The 23279-nt window shown below is 42.0% G+C and overlaps 1 protein-coding gene and 1 long non-coding RNA gene across 26 annotated transcripts in view; both read left to right on the top strand.

Moving 5' to 3' along the window:
* Positions 1-23279, top strand: part of MAGI1 (membrane associated guanylate kinase, WW and PDZ domain containing 1) — a 677285-nt gene that overhangs the window by 20180 nt on the left and 633826 nt on the right. The window lies entirely within an intron of this gene.
* LOC116559197 lies at positions 11447-14462 on the top strand. The gene is made up of 2 exons (XR_004272370.1): positions 11447-12879; positions 12959-14462. It is a non-coding gene; the product is annotated as an uncharacterized LOC116559197 (long non-coding RNA).

The following is a 23279-nucleotide window of genomic DNA, read 5'->3' as shown; positions in this document are numbered from 1 at the left end:
AAAGTTACATGTCTGAAAATATGCAGGGGCTGCTCGTGAATTTGTTGGGGTAAGGGGATAGGGGTGGGTAAAGGTATTTTGTTCCAGCCAGGCTTGTAAAAGAAAACATTAAATGGGCATGTGTTTAAAGACACACACACACACACCCACCCACCCACCCACCCAAAGTGTCCTTCTTTATCTTTGTCTCATGGTTGTATGTGAAGCACAACCAGCAAAAATCATGGACCTCATCTCTGACCAAGATCAGAGGTGGAAAAATAAATGAGTCCAAGACAAAGCAGTTTACAGATATTAATTCCTGAAGAAGCGTAGAGAGGTTTGCCTTTTTTCTCAGCATGTTTGTTCCCAGCATTCTCATTGTTTAGCTACTCTAATGGCTTCCTCCTCCTTCCTTGTGTTTGCCTAAGAGTCTTTTCTTTCTTTTCAAAGTTGGGATGGCTTCCATCTCTCACCTGCCCACTCTGTCCTGTCACCTGGCTGTTGGGCTTCATGTATGAGTGAAAACCGAGGAGAGAAGAGCCATACGGATGATGACAATAGCGGAGCTTGATTTGGTGCCTCTCTGCTCAGGCTTTGCTCTGAGGGCCACACGTGCACCATCCTTCATCCTCAGCACGTGCTGCAAAGTGTGTGTTCCACCCTCCCCAGTTTAGAGGTCAGAACTCTGAGCCTTGGAAGTTGTTACTTGTCTGAGATTTCCCAGCTGATTAAGTGACAGCAGTGGGTTTCTTCCAGCTTGGTGTTAACCTGGAGGCTGCATTTTTGCCTGGTGGCAGGTGGCGGGATCCCCTTCAGGCTGCAATGTACCATTGTGTGAATTAAGAGTAGGTGACCTCCTGGAATTTGATCTGAAGAAAGCCGAGGCCAGGCACCCTTCCTTTCACCCTCCATTGGGAGAGAGACGTCTGTGCTTGGGTGGTGGTTTCACAGCGAGCGTAGCTCCTTGCAGTGAAGAGCTTACCTGTTTCTCTATCTGCAGCCGCGCCCTGCGCATGTCTAGACACAGGTGCTTGTGTCTTCCCACACTAACTCCCACTTTCTCCTTGGGCTTCCCAGCAGTGCAACTTGGCACTTCATGAACATAGTAGGATTCTATGAGACTTTAAAAAATTGCAGTAAAATATGTGTAACATAAAATTAACCATTTTAATTATATAATTAGGTGGCATTAAGTATATTCAGGTTATTATACAATTATTACCACCATCCATCGCCAGAACTTTTACATCTTCTCCTACTGTACCCATGAACAACTCCCCGTTTTCCCTTCCCCCTGCCCGTGATGACCTCTGCATTTCTTTCTCTTTGGATCTGAGTACTCTAGATAACTCATGTAAGTGGAATTGTACAGTATTTACCCTTTTTGCGACTGGCTTATCTCGCTTAGCATAATGCCCTCAGGGTTCATCCACGCTGCAGCATGTGTCAGAATCTCCTTCTTTCTTAACTGAATAATACTCCATCGTGTGTGTGTCACATTTTGCTCATCCATTCATCTGTTGATGGACACTGGGTTGTTTTCACCTTTTTTCTATTTGACTTTTATCTTCCCACTCTCCTCAGAAGCAGGTGGAGTCAGATTGTCTTGATGTAGTGGCCTCCTCCCTTCCACTTTTCTTTCTTGTTCAGCTTTGCCTGACTTTCCCTGGGTCTCTCCGGAGCACCGCTTACCTAACGTCTCCAGCTGTGGAGCTGGGGCATATATTGCCAGGGTAGAGCTTTGCCCCAACATGTCCTCATCGCTTCTTTGCAAAGGGTGTGCATGTTGGTCAGCTGTTCTTCAGTCCCACCATCAGCTTTGACCCAATCAACACTTCCGCCTTTTTGGTTTGGAGGCTGTATGCTCCATAATTATGTGCACAGGATTTGAATTTCATGTAGTCTGAGTTTAAATCTGGTTCTGCTGCTTCCTTGCTATGTGGTCTTGGGTACATGATTTTACTTCTGTGAAGTAGCAGTAATAAGAGCACATATCTTATATGATTGCTACAAGGATTCAATGAAATGATGCAGTGGACTCTTGGCATGGAACACAGAGCAAAGGCAGCACTGAATAACTGATAGTTATTACCGTATTAAGTTTGTCAGTTTTCCTCCTTTGAATCTGATCACTTGATTCTAGGCTTGTGGAGGCGCTGAATAGACTTCATAATTGACTCAAAACACTTCTGTTTAACACTCTGGGTTTTTATCTTCTTTCCTGGCACCACCACCTCCTTTGAGATTTTATAGAGCTGAATTTGTTGGACCAAATTATGTGGAGCATATTTGATAGAAACACATTCTAAGTATACTGTCTTTATGTCCTCATGTTATTTCCTTTCGATTTCTTGAAGTCTCAATTTAGTCACCACTCTGTAGGAAGCTACAAATGATGATAGAGCAATTAAATGATCCTCGAGTCTTTAGTGTTCAAGAATGATTGATGTACAGATAGAAGGTAGAAAATGTATATAGACATTTTTCCAATAAACTTTATGTTAGAGTAGTTGTTTGGTTTGGTCTATTTTTTTTTTCTTTGAGATGGAATCTTGCACTGTTGCCCAGGCTGGAGTGCAATGGTGCAATCTCAGCTCACTGTAACCTCCATCTCCCTGGTTCATGCGATTTTCCTGCCTCAGCGTCTCAAGTAGCTGGGATTACAGGTGCACACCACCACACCCTATTTTTTTGTATTTTTAGTACAGATGGGGTTTCACTATGTTGGCCACACTGGTCTCAAACTCCTGACCTCATGATCTGTCCACCTCAGCCTCCCAAAGTGCTGGGATTACAGGCGTGAGCCACTGCACCCGACAATTTTTCTTTCTATTGATTATTCCAGTGTGAATGTGATAAAAATTAAGCTACTAGACATTGCTTATAAACTTTTTGGCATATTTAAAACATTTCATTTAATTGTTATTTAAGGTAATAGCTATAGAATATCTAGCATTTACACAGCCCTTACTGTACATCGTTTGCTAGAAGTGCTTTTTATCAACTCATTTCCTTTACAACTCAGTCAGCTCTATGAAATATGTTATAATCGCTCCCATTTTTGAGAGGACGAAATTGAGGCACAGAGAAGCTAAGATATTTTCTGTCACTGCTGTTAATGGCAGGAAAAGTTGGAAAACAAACCAGGTTCTTAGGTCCAGCCAGGCTGGGAGGTGGTTGGCTGTGTCCACAGTTACTAGTGAGGAAAGGTACGGTGCTTTTCTGGGTTCAGCAGACTCAGGGCTTTATATTGAGGTCTTTTATATATCCAAAGCTTATTTTGATTTACCATAGCAGTCTTTTTTTTTTTTTTGAGACAGAGTCTAGCTCTGTCACCCAGGCTGGAATGGAGCGGCGTGATCTTGGCTCACTGCAACCTCCGCCTCCCAGGTTTAAGTGATTCTCCTGCCTCAGCCTCATGAGTAGGATTACAGGCACCTGCCACCACGCCTGGCTAATTTTTGTATTTTTAGTAGAGATGGGGTGTTGGCTAGGCTAGTCTCAAAAACTCCTGACCTTGTCATCTGTCCACCTTGCCCCCAAAGTGCTGGGATTACAAGCGTGAGCCACCATGCGCAGCCGTGCCATAGCAGTCTTAATTCATCAATTAGCACGTGTGTATTATGTCTTTATATTTGTGTGTGTGTGTGTGTGTGTGTGTGTGTGTGTGTGTGTGTAGATGGAGTCTTGCTCTGTCACCCAGGCTGGAGTGCAGTGGCATGATCTCAGCTCACTGCAACCTCCATGTCCTGGGTTCAAGAGGTTCTTTTGCCTCAGCCTCTCAAGTAGCCGGGACTATAGGTGCATGCTGCTACAGCCAGCTAATTTTTGTACTTTTAGTAGAGACGGGGTTTCATTGTATTGGCCACACTGTTCTCAAACTCCTGACCTCGTGATCCACCCGCCTCAGTCTCCCAAAGTGCTGAGATTACAGACATGAGCCACTGCACCCAGCTCTATTTTTATTTTTTAGAATTTTAAAATTTTTATTTTTGTAGAGACAGGGTCTCACTATATTGGCTAGGCTGGTCTTGAACTCTTGGGCTCAAGCATTTCTCCTGCATCAGCCTCCCCAAGCGCTGGGATTATAGGCGTGAGCCACCCTGTCTGGTCTGGAAGAGGGTACTGGGTGAAGGGACAGTGGTATAGGCAGGATTAAACAGTGTTGTGAGCATTCCCAGAAGGAAAAGATCGTGTAAAAATGGTTTGTCGTCATTTAGGGTTAGAACTGACTTTGAAGAGGAGGTTGTAGTTGTTTGTAGGATATTTATAGAGATGGAATGGAATGTTATTCTAAGTGGAGAGAACAGTGGGAGCAAAGGCCTGGAGGCAGGAAAATTCCAAGTGTACCCTGGACCCAGAGTGTCTTGAGTTGAGTGAACATGTAATAAAATGATGCAATGAGATAGCATGTGTCCTTTACCAGCCTAGAAGAATTTCAGAAGTGTTCATTAACTCTTGGTCTTGAAATGATTTGATAAGGCCTCTTTGGAGAGTATTGAGAAGAGCCCATTAAAAATGGTCATTTTGACCTAGCCTTTCTACCACTAGAAACCTATTCTCTGGAAATACTCAAACCCATAAAAGATATATATAGGGCTATGTTCTCTATATAGCATTGCTTGTAAAGACAAGAATTTAAAGTTGTTGTGGGTGGTTGAAAAATTATGTTATCTCCCTACAGTGACATAACTGACTACATATAACTGTAGTCAGTTAAAAAAGTGAGGTGGATCTCTGTCCTGACATGTAAACAGATGATGATATTATTAAATTAAAAAAAGTAAGAGACAGCAGCTATAGGATGATCTCACTCTTATATCACAGCTACAGCTGACCTGGCTGGGTATGCTTGTGTGTGCCTTAAAAATAAAAAGAACATCTGGAACAACAAGGATTTTACCTGTGGCTACCTCTGAGAGGGGTGACCATATGTCTCGGTTTGTTCGAGAAATACCTGGTTTACACCTGTTGTTCTGGTGTAACTATTTAATAGTGCCCTCTTTCAGTGTTTGGTGAACTGCTTTGGATGGTTAATTATATGGTTACCCTACCTTCCTCTGAGGATTGGAATTAGGGCAAGAGAAATGGGAAACGGGCTGTGACACAGGTAACTTGTTGGTGTAGTTTACAGCAAGCAGGTATTATTTTTATAAGGGAAATTGAGGATGGTGGCCCTGATGCATTATGTAGTGGCTCACTGCAGAGCCACCATTTCATGGTCATTATCAGGGGAGAAGTTACCCTTTTTCTTTTTATCAGGTGTGTAAGTATCTCCTTCCTTCTACTTAAATAAGAATTCAGTCAAATAATTGAAGATTTTTTCGTTGTCTGAGAAAAGTGGGTAACATGGCCACTAACACACTTTTTCAAATACCTACTGGGGATTTTTGCATTTCCTTCTTTAATTTGGCTCCAAGGTAGTTGAATTGAAGTTCTTCTTTGGGAAAACAACACACCTTTTAAAAAAATGTAAAACCGTGACCTTCCCCACCCCCGGGTTCCTCAAACATAAATTTAGACACAATAGGAGGTAAAATTATTAAATGAGCTACATGTAAACTGTTGACCTAGAGTGGGCTTCAGAGTTGGCTAGGTTCCTCTTTTCTTTGCTTCCCAGTAAAACCCTAGAGGAAATGGGGATGGGTGGGAAAGAGCTGTAGTTAAAAAATAGCAGTGATTCAGATTTACTGGACATTACAGGGGTACTTCTGATGTGCCAGGCACTGTGTTAGATGATTTTGCATCTGTCCCTTTATTTATTCTTTTTTTTTTTTTTTTTTTTTTGAGGTGGAGTCTTGCTCTATTGCCCAGGTTGAAGTACAGTGGCGAGATCTCGGCTTACTGCAGCCCCCGCCTCCCAGGTTCAAGCTATTCTCCTGCCTCAGCCTGCCAAGTAGCTGGGATTACAGATGTGCACTACTATACCTGGCTAATTTTTGTATTTTTAATAGAGACAGGGTTTTGCCTTGTTGGCCAGGCTGGTCTCAAACTCCTGGCTTCAAGTGATCCACTCATCTCAGCCTCCCAAATGGTTGTCTGTTTTTATTTCTCATCCATTTCCACCTCTGCTTTTCTGTAATTAGCTAGTTATTACTGAGCCTTAATTTTTTGTGTGTGTTTCGAGGTAAGACTGGTGATATGGAACTTTTAATACTGTCTCTTCTCATATTTATGTTTATAGGAAAAACTTGGAATGAATGTTTATTGCATAAAGTATAGTTTGTATTATTCAAGTTGAGTGGATCATGGTATAATTCCTTTTTATTTGCTCTCTGCTGAAAAAATAATTTCTGAGATATTACTCGATAATTTGTCCAAGAAAAGTTTACTTAAAAGTTTGATAGATTAAAGCCTGTATGCATTTGAAAGTTTGGTCTTTGGGGTTAACTGAGTATAGAATATTTTAGTGGCTGTCATTCTTTTCAATTTGAAGGATATCACTTTGAAATACCATTTTGTTGCTCACTCTAACTAAAACAAGCAAAAGCAAATCTGATTTAGACAAGTTTGTGTGTTGGTAGGGGTAGTTACAGCTAAGGAATATAGGAATATTGGGCATCTATTGGGTATCCTATTGCCCTTTAAAAAAGTTTACTTATTTTTTTCACCCCAGATTTGCATTTTACTGGACCTTGAAAAAATGACAATCCAAATAATACTATTACTTGGCCATACTTCACTATCTCTCATTCCAGTTTTTTTTGTTTGGCATATTGTCTGGCTTCCTGTTGTTCAGGATATTGTCTGGCTTCCTGGAAAGCAAACTCAGAGATGATTACTATATAGGACATTTGTTAGGGAATGCTTTTGGGATTAAGCCCTGTTGGAGGAATTGGGCTGGAGGGGAAGTTAGCCTGTGAAGTTGTCTCAACCAAGGCCCAGCCGACCTGCAGGAAACTGTGACATTGAGATGGTTCTTCAGTATTGTCCTGTTGGGATGACAGGGCGAGGCTTGTATACCCTCAAGTCAACCAGGATTGGAGGTGGCTGTTCCGAGAAGGCTCTGTGGCCTTAGGGAAGGTGACTCTGTGCAGCCAACACATGCCTTGGAGGGGGATCCTGGAGGCAGGTGGCATAGTACAGCATAGTGTTCGCTGCATATGAGCATGTGACATAGGGGTATATGTTTGTGTGTGTGTAATTGCCTTAATAAGCACCACTTTCTTCAGTAACTTGACCAAGAACACCCATCTGGGAAGTGGGTGTGCTTGCATTTGAACTCATGTTTGACTAGTTCTCAAACCTATCTTTGTGTTGCTGTAGGACTGTTGCAACATTAGTTGGCGAGAAAAGAATACTTGAGTCATTCCCTTTCATTTTCCCTTTGGCTCATTTATGTGTGCTGCCATGTGGGGACACCCTTGAAGTTAACTGAATTGGCTTCCTCCGGTACCTCCAACCTTTTGTCACAGGGAGTTGAAAGGAAAGATAAATTCTTTTGTCCTAAGTGAATCATCAGCTGGAAGAAAAGTCTGAACTCCAGCCTTCTATTATGTTCCCCAGCCAGGGTTGACTTTGGGCAAATTGGTGTCCCTCCAGTTCCCTGGGAAGGCACTTGACTCAACAGGCCTCTTTCCATTTAAATACCACAGGTAACACTTTGCTTCCTCTGAGAAAGCTTTCAAGTCCTGCCCCTTTGCTTACAGCTGGCTGGCATTCTCTGTACCTCCTATGGCACTAGGATGAGACCAGCCATAAAATATTTGCTGTATGCTTTTATCACTGCCTGGAAATCCTAAGGGCAAAGGTGCTTTGTAAACACCAAGTTGGCAGTGAGTGATGTGCAGAAAATTTGAAAATAAACACAATTCAGTTCATGTAGGAGTTATGGGACTTCTCAAATAGCACAAACTGGAAATTCTGAAAAGAAAGTTACGTTTTACCAAAATTTAGGTGTTTGAGATTTTCAGAGAGCTGTCTTACTACTGACATCAGAGTCCCACCAAGCCAAAGAAAGCCTCTTTTCAATAAAATGGTGTAAGTGAAAGTGAGGAACGCCTAGAAGTATGCTTGCTTTCAGCCTCTTACATCTACCCACCTGCACCCTGGTCAGAGGATCAGATTCTTTCAGGAGGAAGTTTCTTTCATTCAGCCTTTTACTTGAGTGAAGCAGGCTTGTTGAGCATCAGTGAATACACTGAGTCCCATGCTTCAGGGAGCCCTAGAATAAGGGGGAGAGCCCTTTGTGAATTGCCCAAGTTACTGCCTAGGGATATGGATATTGGGAGCCCTGAGGAGTGGCCAAGGCACCACAGAAGCTAGACCCACACTCAGTAGCTGAGCAAGATCCTTACTTTGTGTACTGTGTTGTAAAATGGAGTTAATAGCAGCACCCATTTCATAGCATTATTGTGATGACTTAGTAATACATGTGATGCTTAGCGTTGCTTAATGTTGTGCCTAAGCATTTTCTATATGTCAGCCATTACTATTTTTTAAAATAAACAATGATTTTTTGTTGTTGTTGTTTGTTTTGTTTTGAGACAGAATATCGCCTTGTCACCCAGGCTGGAGTGCAGTGGGACAATCTTGGCTCACTGCAACCTATACCTCCTGGGTTCAAGTGATTCTCCTGCCTCAGCCTGCTGAGTAGCTGGGATTACAGGCACCAGCCAGCACGGCCATCTAATTTTTGTATTTTTAGTAGAGACGGGGTTTCACCATGTTGAATAGGCTGGTCTGGAACTCCTAACCTCAAGCAATCCACTTGCCTTGGCTTTCCAAACTGCTAGGATTATGGGTGTGAACCCCTGTACCCAGTCCACAATTATTCTTTTAGTTTCCAGAGTTAATTTAATGTGCTCATGAGGGCAGGTTGAGAACCACAGTGCTGTGTAAAGACAATACATTTTTTTATTGAACACCTACCATGTGTTAAGTTTCATGCTTAGGGCTTTGTAGACACTACTGTTTAATTCTCTAAGTACCCTTATTATGTAGGCATTGTTAGGCACCCTTAATAGATGGAGCCTTGGAAAGTTTCCCTTGTCCATTTACTCAGTGGTAGAACCAGGTCTTGAATTCAGGTATTCCTTACTTTTAAGAGTCTTGGGTACTATGCATCACTCCCTCCAGTGTCCTGGGGCAGCCACCGGGCGTATTCATCCGTGTGTGTTTTTCTTTTGCTTTAGCATTGGGGCACTTCTTGCCTATTTCTTTGGTAGGAAAGGGGCTTAGTTTGTCTTGTGGGGTTGGTGGCAGGCAGGCCGGCTTACCCTGGATATGGCTCTGGGTCAGAAGGGAAGAGAAGATAAACTGTTACACATATGGGGCTAGCTGGGGTCTGAATCCTGCTTCCTCAGTAAAATTCCTGGAATCTGCCAACATCTTCTTTTCTCTTACCTGGCATACCCTGCTTAAAACCTCTCAGGGCTTCCCTCTGTTCTTAGGATCAAAGTATTCAGAGCTACAAGAGCCCACATGGTCTGGCCCCTGCCTCCCTGGCCAGCTTCATTGTATACATGGTGTTCTCTTTGCAGTTCCTGTAATGTGGTATGCCATGGGACCTTTGTATATGCCTTTCCTCTTTTCCTGGACACTGGCCTTCCATACTCATTCTACTTAATGTCTAGTCATCCTGCAGATCTCAATTCTAACATTATTTTCTCTAGGGAGCCAGCCTGGCCTGACAGTCTCATCTTGTTGTATGCTCTCATAAGACCACGTTTCCTTTTTTTGCAGCCCTTGTCACTCAGTTGTATCTTTATGTGTATTTGTGGTTGTATGGGTTGTGTCTGTTCCCCAGAATGCCCAGCTCTGAACTGCATGAGGGTCAAGGGCATCACTGTGCCTGCCAGGCATAGTGCCTGCAGGTGGTGGGTGCTCACGTTTTAGAGACTAAATGGAGGAGGAGATGAGGAAAAGATTGAACTCTCTGTGTTCACCAGACAGTGTAGGGCCCAGCATTGTAAATCTGCAGCTTGACTCTGCTTGTGAATTATCTGGAGATGCAGGTCCAGATTCAGTAGGCGCAGGTTGGGCATCTCTAACAAGCTCCCATACGATGCTGATGCTGGTCCTGTGAACCACACTGAATAGTAAGAATCTATGGAGCCATGCCAGGTGTGGTAGCTCACACCTATAATCACAGCACTTTGGGAGACTAAGGCAGGCTGATCACCTAGGGTCAGGATTTCAAGACCAGCCTGGCCAACATGGTGGAACCCCATCTGTACTTAAAATACAAAAATTAGCTGGGCATGGTGGTACATGCCTGTAGACCCAGCTATTAGGGAGGCCGAAGCGGGAGAATCACTTGAAACTGAGAGGTGGAGGTTGCAGTGAGCTGAGATCGGGCCACTGCATTCCAGCCTGGGCAACAAAGTTAGACTGTGTCAAAAAAAAAAAAAAAAAAAAAAAAAAAAATGGAGCCAGATAAGCTCCACATCCTCCCCTCCTCCAATTTAGTATCTTGCCTTCTCTTCTGCCCTTAGGAAAGTACAGCAAATACACCGAAATGGTTACTGCTATACTAGGGCTTATCTTGCTTACGAGCTGTGTTCCTTCTTGTCTGCAGTATGTTTTCTTTTTTTTTTTTTTGGCAAGCCCATCCATATTACTACCCCCAGTGTCCTTGATAAATGATCCTTAAATGCTTCCTCCGAAGCACCAGCAACAGACCTACTGACAACAGCAGCTTAGGATGCAGCTAAGGAATTTCTCTTCAGCCTTGCACCATTTCCCTTATCCCGCACATTTATGCTCTTGAATCTCCTCTTCCTCACTCTCCTCCTCTTCACTAGAGTTGGACTGTGTTGGTGACATGTTGTGTCCAAAGGTTTAGAGTTAATTCTTGATTTCTTAGACACTGATTAGATTTTGAGTGTGTTGTTCAGCTTTCCTGTTTTTTGGCTTCCTAATTCTTTTGTTGCAACTTCATTCTTACCAGTTAATGATATAGGAAAAGTGACAGTGTATCATTGGGAAGATGGGATCGCCGTGCTGACTTGAGGCTTAAAGAGACAACAATGAGATAAAACTGATAAAGTTCTATCAAGGCAGGGTCAGAGACTCCCTCCCTCCTGAGCGCCTTGGGACCCAGCATCTGCACTGCACCATGAGTGTAGTCGAGCTTAATAGACTTTACATGACATACATGCTCTTCCGGCCAGGTGTGTAATCTCAGCATTTTGGGAGGCCGAGGAGAGAGGATTGCTTGAAGCCAGGAGTTTGAGACCAGCCTAGGCAACGAAGTGGGACTCTGTTTCTACATACATACATGCATACATACATACATACATACATAAATAGCTAGCTAGCTAGCTATCTGGGCATGGTGGCATGCACCTGTAGCTCTAGCTACTTGGGACGCTGAGGTGGGAAGATCACTTGAGCCCAGGAATTTGAGGTTGCAGTGAACTGTGATTAAGCTACTACACTCCAGCCTAGGTGACAGAGTGAGACTCCATCTCTAAAAAACAAAGCAAAACAAAACCATGCTCTTCAAACAGAGGGCTGGTAAACCAAAACCAAACTGAAACAAAAATTTAAAACTCATAATCTCATTCCTCTGTTTTATTTATGTGTCTATGTGTTCAGATGTTTTTATGTCATACTTTCTTTAAACACCAGTATTATACCTGACATCATTAGAAAGCTCCTTAAACTTCTGGTACCATAGGCTGGTCAGAGTCTAAACAAATGAAAAAGCTTTACTTCAGCATTGCCTAGGGTTTGACATATGCTGAAAATAAATCATTCTAGTTTGTCTTAGTCATATGTATATGTATAGGCACATATTCATATATAGCTATACATAAACACATATATATGTGTACCTATATATGCATGTTTATATGTGTCACAAGTGAAAAATAACTTGTTTGACTTTATGAGACGTTTTTAAGACTTTAACATTCCAAATAAAATCTTGGGCAACTTTCTGTCTTTAGAAGGTGGGATTTCGTTTTTTGTCCTATCCACCACTAGCAGTAATAGTTTTCAGCCTCTCATGAATTAATTCTCGTTTGCTGACATTATTCATATAGCAGCCATGCAAATGCTTCCATAGCGGTTGCTGGTTCCTGCCTGGTGAACAGCTAAATCCTCATGAGCAATGGACTATAAGGGCTAAGTGAATGTGATAGATTTCTGTTTACCTGGCTGTGTCTGGAAGAGGTAAAAGTCACAAATTTCAGTGACAGGCAGAATTGAGTTGTCACATAACAAGTTACTGATCTCTCTAAATGTCATTTTTTATCAGCTCAACATAACCCAAGTAAATCCAGAGATTCAAATTGACTGACTCTTGGCACAATGTGTCAAGAAATTTGGTCCAGGAACCAACCATAGATGTGATTGCAGTCTTCTGGGAAGTCAGGTGATTCCCTTCTGCAGCCCTTCTTAAATGCCCTTTCCCTCTCTGCTTATTTGTTGTCATTTCATCTCTAGATACCTGGTAGATCCATGGTAGATGCATGGAAGGTCTCTTCATGGTATGTTTCTTGTCCTCTACCAAATCTCTCCCAGGCATGGTATGATGCTGCTATTCTTCTTTGTGTCATCTTCTCTCCTTGTCTTTGTCCTTCAGCTATTTTATTCTCTCTCTTTGATTTCCCCCCCTTCCACTCACACACACTGATGGCCTCAATATGTATAGTAAGACACAAGGGGAAGGCGTGGGAGATTTAGGAATGGGGTTAGTGCTGAGTGGGAAGTGCTAAAGATTCTCTTAGTGGGTGAGGAGAGGCGAAGAGGCTGTGAATATTGATTTTTGAACAGCTGAGGATGGGGCTGCTACTTATAAAATGAGGATATCATCCTGATGGGGATGGTATTCCTGCTTAGTGATGTAACCAGAAGTCTGAAAGGTGGACGTATTCTGTCCTTAAAGCAGAGTATCTATCTGGAATATCTATTGTTTTTAGGTTGGGACAAAAGATGCTGAAAATCAAGGTATTATGTCCTTAAAACAGAGTATCTATCTGGAATATCTATCGTTTTTAGGTTGGGACAAAAGATGCTGAAAATCAAGGTATGGGCCACTCATTGCAGATGATCTTCTCTGCCTCCCCATCTCCTGCTTGCCCTAGAAGCAGCCTGCTGGGAGACAGAGCATTATTGAAGACTGTGGTCTCCCTTGCAACACACCCAAAGCTCTGTAGGTCACATTGGCTCTGAGTTAAACCTAACCCACAGCTTTGCATATGGGACTGCTTTAAAAACAGCTGCCCTCTGTGTTCCATTAAAAATAAAAAAGCAATTTAACATGGCAAATTCATAGTTTCATAGATTTCATCTTGATGTCATCTGAACTTTGGAGTTATAATTCAGCAGACGTTTTAATACTCTTGTACATTTAAATCAGATGTCAGTGGGATACCAGAAGGACCCAGGCTGCAATAAAACAGCAAAGGTATATACAATAATGTGTGTTGAGGACCCTTCTAATTGTTGCCAGGAGTAGTGTTTGTAATCATGGCTTCAAAGGCACCTTGGTGGGCTTCTGTGGCTAGAATCCCATTCTTCTAGCTCTCTCCTGTGATCTTTTGCCTGTCAAAGTGTTTGCTTTAAATCTGCAATAGTCAAAGATGCCAGAGACTTAGAATTTTTGGACTTACCTTGTTCATGGGATTTAATCTGTCAGTGGTTTGTCTGCAATGGCAGATTGCATTTTTTCCCCCAAAGATGGCGGCAAAAATAGCTCCCATGCCAGATACAATGTGAACTGGACTGTCCTTTCATGGAGGTGGGGAAGGTGATGTCTCTATCCCATCCTTTTAAACCTGGGCAGACCTTTGTGATTATCTGGACCCACAGAGTATGACAGAAAGTCACACCATGTGACTCTTGAGGCAAGACCATAAAAATGCCATGTACTTCTGCCTTGCTATCTTGGGATGCTTGTTCCTGGATCCCAGCCACCATGCTGTGAGGAAGCCCAAACTAAGCCCACACAGAGAGACCATGCAGAGAGGCCACGTGTAGGTGTTTCGACTGACAGCCAGTGTCAACCTCTAGACATGTGAGTGAAGATGCTTCCAGATGCTGTAGCCCTCAGCCATCAAGTCACCTCCAACTGAAGCCCCAGACACTGTGGAGTCAAACTGTCCCTGTTTCTATCAGACTTCCTGAACCACAGAACCGTGAGCATAATGAAAGGGTTGTTTTATGCCACAAAGTTGAGGTGGCTTATTTTGGAGCATTAGTAACCAGAGAGAGAGAATGAAGAAAGTCCTTCCAATGAAATCCGAGCAGGATGTTTTTCTCCACATCTGTTTTGGCAAATAGGAGCGTCAGTGTCTGAATTGTTTTAGGTAGTCTCACAGGTATAAAGGAAGTAGCTTTGTTAGTTTACAAAGTGGGTGGGAGTAGATTATTGTGATATACCCCCACTTCTCTTGTTACCGTTATTATAAACAAATAAACATCTTGGCTGAGTACAGTGGTGTTTACAATTGGTTGATCATAACCAGTTACCGTTTTCTTTGTTCTTTCTGTACTCTCACTACTTTACTTGCTGAGGCAAAAACAAACAACAAAGTGAGAATTTGCTCTACACAGTTACCAAGTTAACCTTAACAGTTGAAGCTGTCCAGGTGTGGTGGCTCACACCTGTAATCCCAGCAGTTTGGGAGGCCAGTGTAGTGGATCACTTGAGGTCAGGAGTTCAAGAGCAGCCTGGCCAACATGGTAAAACCCCATCTCTACTAAAGATACAAAAATTAGCTGGGTGTGCTGGCACATGCCTGTATTCCCAGCTACTCAGGAGGCTGAGGCAGGAGAATTGCTTAAACTTGGGAGGCGGAGGTTGCAGTGAGCTGAGATTGCACCATTGCACTCCAGTCTGGGCGAAAGAGCCAGACTCTGTCTCAAAAAAAAGAAATTAGTTGAAACTTCATCCTAACTTGGAACTTGAAAGCACTGAGTTCCTGATGTCGCATAGGACCTGTTGTGTTCCTGATTTTGTGTTATCTTCCTTCATAGCTTCCTACCCATGGTGATTTTTCTACACCAGACTTGATGAATATTTGGTAGAAGATTTTCTGGTAAGGAGTCTTGGTGCTAGATGGGATCTTGGGCCTACCTCATCTTTACCTTTATCTTATGGAAACCCATTCCTGGAGAGAAGTGACTTGCCTGATGGCACACAGCAGGAATGTGGTGGAGCTGAAATCAGGGTTCTGGCCTCATGGCTGTCAGGTGAGAATTTTTCCCAGGACAGCTCGCTATCCTTTAGGCGGGCTTGCTTAAATCTGGGCTTTGTGTCAATAAAGGATGTTTGCATTCAGATGCCCTGGAAACAAATTCATTCCTTTCTTTCCTAGTATATAAAGAAGTATATTTAAAAAATGGTACCTGTGAGGAGAGAAATAAATATGAGAATAGAATTTTGCCTTTTTTGTGATGTAGTAGGTTTTTCTGATGCCTCTCCTTTTTTTTTTTTTTTTTTGAGATGGAGTCTCACACTGTCATTAGGGCAGGAGTGCAATGGCGCTATCTTGGCTCACTGGAACCTCTGCCTCCCAGGTCCACACGATTCTCCTGCCTCAGCCTCCAGAGTAGCTGGGATTACAGGTGCGCATCACCATGCCCAGCTAATTTTTTGTATTTTTGGTAGAGACGGGGTTTCACTATGTTGGCCAGAATGGTTTCAAACTTCTGACCTCGTGATCTGCCTGCCTCTGCCTCCCAAAGTGCTGGGATTACAGGCGTGAGCCACTGCACCTGACCTGCCTCTCCTCTTTAACATTGAATCAACAAGCCAAATCTCCACTCTCCATTACACTGTGGCTGATTGCAATTGCTATGTGTGTCCTTGTCTCCACATGGGAAGAGGGTGTTGGATGGCTGGTGAGAAGGAGAGGGAAGGAGGGAAAAGTTTGTATTAGAGTTTGTGGCTTCCTTTGTGACTCTGCTGTTCAAGGGGAAAGGGCTTTGTAGTTTTGCACCAACTGCCCTGTTCATATTCACAGTTTTACAGATATCAAAGTTATCATCTCTTCTTGATCAAAGCAGTTCAAAGAGAAGTTTTGCCTAAATATATGAATATAGATCTAGTAGTGCCTGGGGTTGTGTATGTGTATGTGTAGTGGTTATTGTTAATTCCAGCTGTGTACTATTAATAATTCTCCAATTAGTGTCAATTGTTAGGCGTAATTTACCTGCCTGGGCAAATGGCCCTTCCTTTGTTCCTTGTACCTGAAAAATACCAGGAAGGCCAACTTTGAAGTACAGTGAATCAGAAGCACTATTTTTGAAAAATAGGCCAGGCACTGTCGTTCATGCCTGTAATCCCAGCACTCTGGGAGGCTGAGGTGGGTGGATCACCTGAAGTCGGGAGTTCGAGACCAGCCTGACTAATGTGGAGAAACCCCATCTCTACCAAAAATACAAAGCATTACCCAGATGTGGTGGCAGGTGCCTGTGATCCCAACTACTTGGGTGGCTGAGGCAGGAAAATTGCTCAGGAGGTGGAGGCTGCAGTGAGCCGAGATCACACCACTGTACTCAGCCTGGGTGACACAGTTAGAGTCTGTCTCAAAAAAAACAATAAAAGAAAAAAAAAGAAAAATAGTTTATGTGGGACAGGTGAGTTTTAAGCAGCATGGAGTCATTTCAGAAAAGACAGAGATCTTCCCTCCACCACCCACCAAATATCCCTAATTCCTGCCTAAGAGCTACATCCTTACAAATAAAATTGGAGATGATAGTATTATCTTCTATGTGTTTGTATTAAAATGAAACAAAATGCCAAGTGATTAAAATTGGTACCTTGGAGAATTCTTTATTATAGAGCCATTTAATGTAGTGAGATCCCCCCTGCTCATCCAGACATATTTTTTTCTTTTCTGCAAATTTGCCCTGTGCTTCTGAAAATGTGAATTTAAAATGCCTTATTTCTGAGCTAAATATGGAAGTTAATTCTTTATCTAAAGAGAAATAATGCAGGCCCCTTTACTGGCAAGAGATTTTTGTGCTGGGCATCTGTTTTTGTTTGTGAGACTCAATCTATGAAATTGAGTCAGGAAGCCCTTCAAGTGGCTTAAGAAGGTCTGGGCACACTGGGGCTTATAAGACTTGAGGCTGGAAGTGGCTGATCAAACCTGAGCTTGCTAAGCACTGAGGCAAGGGAAAGGTTTGGACCTTGCTAGTGATCATACAGGGTCGCTTTTGTTTTATATACCTGAGAGCTTTCAGCTTCCATCTTTTTCTAAAGGCTTTCACAGCATGGCCTGTGGACAAGCAATTATTTAATTAAAGCTGGCACAGATGTCCAACATTTTCCATTGTTCTTCAGACTACTTGCTTTTTGTTAGGTAGATACCTTATTATGAACTGGACAGGAAGCAAAATTGGAAGGGCAGATAGGAGCAATGTTAAGGCCATGGGCCTGTAAGTTTCTGCATTATATAGTTCTGGGGTCCACTTGTTATGTGATTTTAAGCCATGATAATGTCTCTGAGCCTCAGTTTCCCCATGTATAAAACAGGGGTAATTATAAGACCTGCCTCCTTCAGTTGTGAGGATTCAGAGAGATCTTGTCAAGCATTTACATTTTAGATTTTTATTGAGTTATACCCCTTTCTTTCTAGCATGACATTGCAATCGTTTTATTAATCTTGGCAAATCTCAACTTTGGTCTGTGGATAAGTTGGTAGAGTTTTAGTGGTTTGGATCTTGCATAATCGCAATAATTTTTAGACATGTATATTTTTTGAATATTCAAAGTTTATTTCAAAATTGTCTTTTTGAAAACCTAATTGAGGTGACTTCTTTACTCCTGGAAGGTCTTCCTCCCCCTTCACCTGTTCATCCTAATCAAACCAATTCCTACCTGTTCTTCAAGACTGAGCTCAAATGCCATGGCCTTGAGATCCTCCCCCCCAAATACTTAGGGGCCTTCTCTGGGCACCCTAAATTTGATTCTTCTAACTTATTTTTCTAAAGACCTTCCTGTCTCCTCTATTTGATAGCAGTTCCTTTGAGGAGAATAATTTCATCTTTTCCATTTTGCCGTCTCTAGCCAGAACAAGGGATCTTCATAATATCTTAATACGTGCCGACTGCAACTCTTAGAGCCTCAGTTTCCTAATTGTTCACTGGGTCCTCGGGATGACTAAATGAAATAATGTCTGTGAAGCACTTTAGATAGGGCATGGCCTGCTGTGGGTTCTCATTAAAATTGGTGGGCTGAGAGGATAATAATTGCTGCCCTTCTGTAAAAGCCTGATATGAAAGGTTTAGCCCATGATGCAGGATGTTGCCCTGTCATGGACAGGAAATAAACACCCGTTAAGTGCCCATGTTGGGCCAAGCCCCTTGTGCTGAGTCCTGCCCCACCATGGGGGCTGAGCAGAGCTCTCGGCCCACCTGCTTCTGGATTGAAATACTCCAGTGTGGAATACCTTTCATCATGTCTGGTGCCTTTGGACGATTTTAGCTTTTATTCTCCACAAGGCCCATCTTGTGCCATTATTTACGCTTGGTAAGTAACCAAGGTAGAAGCATCACAGTATATGTATTGGGATTATTTTTGCTTTAGTCATATTAGGTATTTTTTTTTAAATAAAAAACCCTGCTTTTATTTCAATAACAAAATTTAACTGGGATAGGAAGAAAGAGGAGGAGAAATAGGGATTAAAATAGAACATCAGCTCTCAGCCTGGTTTCTTGAGCCCATTTGGAGGTCTTAAAAGGCATCTGGGGAAGGCATCTCAATCTATTTTGTCATTAAAAGGGAACAAGACCTGATTAACAAGAGTACATTTTCTCAAGATATAGTTACCTATTTTAACTGAAATGTCAAGTTTCTTTACTTTTGGGTGGACTGAGGTTAACTCTGTGTGGTTACAGTGGCTATCTCGGGGACAGATAGATTACTTATTAGTTCATAAGTGCAGTTGGGAAACAGACTTCTCAAACTGGGCTGTATTTACAAAATATGATGCAATTAGTGGAGCATTGGTGTATCCTATCATGGCTTAAAAGGGAATTTAGCAACCTTATAATAAAGAAGGGAATAAACCAACAGTAATACCATGTGTCAGAAAGTGATTTGAGATGGAGAAAATGATAAACTTTCCAAGGTGATCTGGAAGTGTATGTTAAAATAGACTTGTTTTATTCATGGAACGTTTTACCGTGTATTTGCCATAAGGCCTGAAGACTCTGTAAGGTGCTTTTCCCATTTTCTTTTTTCACACTTGAGGGGTAAAGAAAGGTACAGGTAGGTCATCATCATCTATATGTGTGAAATTTTGATACTGCATATGCTTGGCACATAGAAAGTAAGCATATCAGTACCATAGATGAGGAAGCATATTGCTGTCATATTTTATTGATCCTTTCTCATTTCTGTCTGTCTCTCTTCTCCTTGTCCCCTTAAATTATTATTTTATTGAAAAGGGCTTCTTTTCAACACACACTGGTGCCTGTAAGGGCAGTGTGGGAGTGTGGGGAAGGGGGTATCAGGAAAAATAGCTAGTACATGCTAGGGGTAATACTTAGGTGATGGTTGATAGGTACAGCGAATCACCATGGCACACGTTTACTCATGTAACAAACCTGCATATCCTGCACATGTACCCTGGAACTTAAAATAAAATTAAATAAAGGGATTCTTTCATAGCCCTTACCTTGAGTGATAAAGGGTCAAAATGAAAAGGTACTTATAAAATGTAATGCGGTTTTATCCCCATTTAGATATTATTCTATTCTTTGTTAAGAAATTAAGTAACTATAAACAGAATATGTAAGTGAACTGTAAAACTACTTCCATTAAATGTTTCAAGTAATGGAAATACATCAACACTAACCCTACAAGCTATGTGCCTTAAAAGTTTATAGCCTCAGTTTTATGAGCTTCAAGGCTTTTTGCACTAGATGAAAGGAATAGTACCCTGTAAAAATTGGTATCTTACGAGTTTGAAGCTTTCACCAGCATTTTAGGAAAGGAGAGGGTAAAAAAAACCAAAAAACAAAAAAACCATCAACTGGTTTCAGAGTATAATCTACAAATGGGATAAGTGGTCACTATCTTTTGGCTCCAGTCAAATAAGGAAGGCCTAACAGATTAGTCTTGGTATCTTAAATCTTAATCTCTAAATATATAGTCTTTTTTAAAGGAGTATATCCTAGAGCAAAACTAGGCTTAATACTTGATTTGTTGCAGAATTGTCACAATTAATGGGTTTTTGCAAGTGCTAACAAGTGAAATCTTCTCATTTGTCACTTACTTCAGCCAATGTTTATAGAGAGCTTGCTGTATCACTCATCTCTTGGCACTAAATGCTATGTAACAAACTATCCCAAACTGTGTGGCATTCGGCATCAAGTATTCTCACACTCACAGGTCTGCGAGTTGACTGGGAAACTCTGCTGTCTGTCTCATTCTGCAGCCTGGTTCTGGGACATGACACACTGTCATTTCAGCACATACCCAAAGCAAGTCAGGGAAATATAGTCTTCCCATGGAGGGAAGAGAATATTTGCCAAAAAATAATGGAATCCACCACAACTACTATTTTTTTCCCCCCAAGATGGAGTCTCATTCTGCTGCCTAGGCTGGATGACAGAGTGAGACTCTGTCTTGGTGCAATGGCGTGATCTTGGCTCACAGCAACCTCTGCCTCCTGGAGTTCAAGGGATTCTCCAGCCTCATCCTCCTGAGTAGCTGGGGATTTTCCATGTTGGTCAGGCTGGTCTCAAACTCCTGACCTAAAGTGATCCACCCACCTTGGCCTCTCAAACTGCTGGGATTACAGGTGGGAGCCACCATGTCTGGCCCACAACTACTATTTTGCCATGTCTTGTGAGACTAGAGTTGGCAAACAGGATGGATAAGTTCTTGCTCTTATGGGTCTTACATTCTTGGTGTCAGGGGTGGTGTGGAGGGAAAAGACAAGAAACGCAAAAGCAAATAATTGAACAAAATAATTTCAGATGGTGAGTAGGATGACTTCGTACAGAACTCTTTGAAATTTAATCATGTATACAATATTTTCTCATTTTTATTGAGTTCTGTGAGGCTGATATTCTTTTCTTTCTAGTATGACATTGCAGTCATTATATAAATCTTGGCAAATCTGAATTTTGGTCTGTGGACAAGTTGGTAGAGGTTTTAGTGGTTTGGATCTTGTGTAAGGTCTTGCACAGTGCTGGTGGTCAGTGTACATGAGGCAGTGCTGCTGGACCACAACGATCGAGATCGAGTGTGTACATAGATGCATTTTTAAGTACTCCCTACAACAAAAACCATTCTCTGGGGAATGTAAAGTGCTGGAGGCAGCATTATCTGCAGAAGAAAATCTAAGCCGTATATATCCCAATTAAATTTCTGCCTCTGCTAAGCAAATTGAGAAAATCAGCAGTCTGGTTCCTTTTCAGCTGTGAGAAAATTGAGAGTAGAATACCTGACAAGGTGTGTGTTGGAGATGATGTCTTTCATGTATGACAACCACAAGAGTTGCTTGTTAAGATGCAAGTATGCTAGTCATTTGATGACTTAATCTTTTACCTTGGCAACCCGGGGCCCTCAGTTCAGGGTGCTGTTATCATCAGAACTAACCTAGAAAGAATGGGAGGCAGCTTCCTGAGTGCCCATCCCTCCAATGGTCCCAGCTGTCCCAGCACAAGCTGGAGTGTCTCTTGCTTTACCTGGCAGAGAGCTCCCGGCTCAGAACAGGAAATGTGGGAGTTCTCCACCCAACTTTGACAGACGGGGTGGAAAGGAGTGAAACGAGCGGAAGTCTGACTTCATTTTTGGTTTTCAGACTGTCAGACTGGAAGGGTGACTTTAAGTGGGGGCTTGCTTCCCCCCCCCCCTTAGTTTTTCATTTATAGTTATCACTAAATATATTCCAATGATGGAAAATTACGGCTTTTTACTTGCCATTTGGCAGCTGTGCCTGTATCTCTTTTTTAGTTTTTGGTGTATATTTTAAATTTAGTTAGGATTGAATGGGGTGGAATTATGAGACTTAAAAAAAAATGAAGTGTTGCACTGTTAATTTGGGGTTAGGTGCAGTATAAAAAGACAAGTTATAATAGTAGCTGGCAATTATTGAGAGTTTATTGTGTTCTGTGTTGTGGGTGAAGAACTTGACATACATGGTATCATTTGTTTATCCTCCTTACCATTCTAGGAGGTAGGTGCTATAATTATTTCCATATTCTAGATGAGGAAACTGAGGTTCAGAGAAGTTCAATAGTTAGTTGCTCAGTTGTGAAATTCGATAGTGTTATCTCACTGATGAGTGGTGGGTCTTAGATTCCAATTTACATTTGTAGATTTCGGGACCCAAATTCTTAGAACTCTGGTTATTTTTTAGAAAGCAGAAAAGATCCCGTTTTTGTTTTGTTTTGTTTTTCAAAGAAAGAGTCTTGCTCTGTCACCCAGTCTATAGAGTACAGTGGCACAATCATAGCTCACTAGAACTTCAAACATCTGGACTTAAGAGATCCTCCTGCCTCAGCCTCCTGAGTAGCTAGGGCTACAGGTACATGCTACCACACCCAGCTAGGATCCTTTTTAATTGAAGCACAAATTTTTGTCTGAAAGTATCTATTCCCAGAGAACAGACTTAGGTAGCAGTTGAGGAGGATAGAAATGAATGCACCTGAATAATTACAAACGGGAATAGAAGAGCCCGATGGAGCAGTGCGTGCTCAGCTGGAAGAGATTATGGGAGGTTGTTAAATTTGCTGCCTCAGGAATGTGCTTGCTGGTTTGTCATTTCCTCTCCTTCCCTGACAATAGTTTGAATAGGATTTGAATTTACCATTTGGGGCCTAGTGATACATTTTGAATCTGACCTTTCTCAAAAAAACCTTTAAGGGAGCCATATATCCTTACGGGAAAATGGATGAAAAGAATGTGTCCTCTTGTCTGTATCAGACTCTTTGCAAAATATTTAAATGTCTTATTACCTTGAGCTTTCAGTGGGATTGAATTGACCTGTCTTATTATTTCTCAGCTCTCCTGCATTGGGACAGTGTGAGCCACTCACCTACTAATGAGTCATTGTAATTATTGGCTATTGCTGAACCCCTCTGGACAGCACTATTATGTAACAAATCCATCTCTAGACCATACTGCATTTGTTATTTATGTTTCTGCTTATCTCAGCACCTTTATGGAAATGTGTTTCTTATTGTCCATCTTCACCAGGGAGAAGCCAAGCCTGAGTGACTCATCAGATGATCATAGTTCCTTCTGGATTTGTCTAGGGCCTGCAGTATGGACGAGAGTTGAGGGTCAATGGGGAACAGACAATGTTCTTGTCCCTGAGAAACTTATATGTGGGTGGAAGAGCTTTCGGTCTCAGGGTACTAACCCATGCATCTCAGGGTTA

This window comes from Sapajus apella, unplaced genomic scaffold (genome assembly GCF_009761245.1).
Source record: "Sapajus apella isolate SASKATOON/1434 unplaced genomic scaffold, GSC_monkey_1.0 scaffold23, whole genome shotgun sequence".
Lineage (NCBI taxonomy): Eukaryota > Metazoa > Chordata > Mammalia > Primates > Cebidae > Sapajus > Sapajus apella.
This window is presented reverse-complemented; position numbering and strand designations above follow the sequence as displayed.